Here is a 2,113-nt window from a genome sequence, read left to right on the forward strand (position 1 = left end):
TAGACCAAGACCAATCGGGCTTCGGCCCGCTTACCATGGCGACTCTGGATAACTTTGGGCAAATCGCACGATCTCGTATCGGCGATGTTTCTTTCAGGTGTCTGCCTTATCAACTTTCGATGGTAGGCTACGCGCCTACCATGGTCGTAACGGGTAACGGAAAATCAGGGTTCGATTCCGGAGAGGGAGCCTGAGAAACGGCTACCACATCCAAGGAAGGCAGCAGGCGCGCAAATTACCCACTCCCGGCACGGGGAGGTAGTGACAAAAAATAACAATACGGGACTCTTTTGAGGCCCCGTAATTGGAATGAGTACACTCTAAATCCTTTAACGAGGATCCATTGGAGGGCAAGTCTGGTGCCAGCAGCCGCGGTAATTCCAGCTCCAATAGCGTATATTAAAGTTGTTGCGGTTAAAAAGCTCGTAGTTGAATCTCAGTTCCAGACAGGCGGTCCGCTCCGGTGGTTACTGCCTGGCCTGAACATCCTGTCGGTTTTCCTTCGGTGCTCTTCATTGAGTGTCGTAGGTGCCCGACACGTTTACTTTGAAAAAATTGGAGTGCTCAAAGCAGGCGTCCCGCCTGAATAATGGTGCATGGAATAATGAAAGAGGACTTCGAGTTCTATTGTGTTGGTTTTCGGAACACGAGGTAATGATTAAAAGGGACAGACGGAGGCATTCGTATTGCGACGCTAGAGGTGAAATTCTTGGACCGTCGCAAGACGAACTACAGCGAAAGCATTTGCCAAGAATGTTTTCATTAATCAAGAACGAAAGTTAGAGGTTCGAAGGCGATCAGATACCGCCCTAGTTCTAACCGTAAACGATGCCAACCAGCGATCCGCCTGAGTTACTCAATTGACTCGGCGGGCAGCTTCCGGGAAACCAAAGTTTGTGGGTTCCGGAGGAAGTATGGTTGCAAAGCTGAAACTTAAAGGAAACCATCGCAATGAACGTTTGACAAACAAAAGAAGCTCGATGAAATCGGTAATTAAAGATGTCAATTAATGACACTCGCTCATTAACCATTAACCACTAACGCTATCATGCAATAATAATGAATACGAAAAATGTTTGTGAAATGATATAGAATTATCACTAACAATTAAAGGACATCTGAACAACTCATATTTTACCTCAACATATCAGTACGCTTTTAAAAAGCATCTTTAAAAATGTTAAAGGTGATTTAACAAAGACACCCCTCCCCCCCCCCTTTATAGGAGACAAAAAAATTACTGTTTTTTCTGGCAACTGGGCTATTATAAATTCCCAATTTGAGAGTCCTAGGGTTAAATGTATATAAACACTTTTTAAAAATGGAATTTTTCACTTGAGAGATTATCAAAATTATTATATGCATTCAACATTAATGTTGGACTTTTAAGTCCATCCTTCACGTATGATTGTCTTTGAAAATTTCATTAATCTCTTCAATGATTCCATAGTGAAACTTACATTTACCACTGAATTGAAAATTTTACGAGAACAAATCACTAATTATTTTAAAAACCATTCTGGAGACAAAAATTAAATTTTCCTTCGGAAGCTACGAATAAAAGCTTATAAAATACGCAACTATTAGCTTAAACATGGAAAACAAAAAATATTCCTAGAAAAAAAAAAATTAATAATAAAATTTATAATAAGAAATCAACCATGGGAATTTAAGCCCAAATTAAATGCTGTAAAAAAATGCAGCTATATCAAACCAAAAGTGTACCAAAATAAATCGATTGTGCATTAACAGAACATCATCATACGTGTTTAAAGCTTTTAAAATACTCAAAAAACTAAATATTCATAATGTTATTTAATTCTTTAATGATTCACGTGGAATTATTAAACAAAAGTTTATTTCTAAATTCCAGATAATGTTATAATTATCATTAAAGAACTCTTTTCTTGAATAAAATTTTTGACCATAATTTTTAAAGTTATTAAATTACTGTACTCAAGACCTAAATATCTGACAGCACGTAATTTCACGATTCATTTCATAAGTAAAAATAAATAGTTATTTCCAATGCTTAATGCTCAAGCTAAACAGTTCCATTGCCTGCCCAAAACACGGTGCCTAATATTCTACCCTACAATTTTTCAATACCAAA

At 37.6% G+C, this 2,113-nt stretch overlaps 1 pseudogene; it reads left to right on the forward strand.

Moving 5' to 3' along the window:
* The window catches only part of LOC149593983 (small subunit ribosomal RNA), a 1,235-nt pseudogene extending 209 nt beyond the window's left edge, over window positions 1–1,026 (forward strand).
* The last annotated feature ends 1,087 nt before the right edge of the window (window positions 1,027–2,113 follow it).

Source organism: Phalangium opilio, unplaced genomic scaffold (assembly GCF_054372755.1).
Source record: "Phalangium opilio isolate 3A_F unplaced genomic scaffold, DU_Popi_V2 ptg000483l_1, whole genome shotgun sequence".
Taxonomy (NCBI): Eukaryota; Metazoa; Arthropoda; class Arachnida; order Opiliones; family Phalangiidae; genus Phalangium; species Phalangium opilio.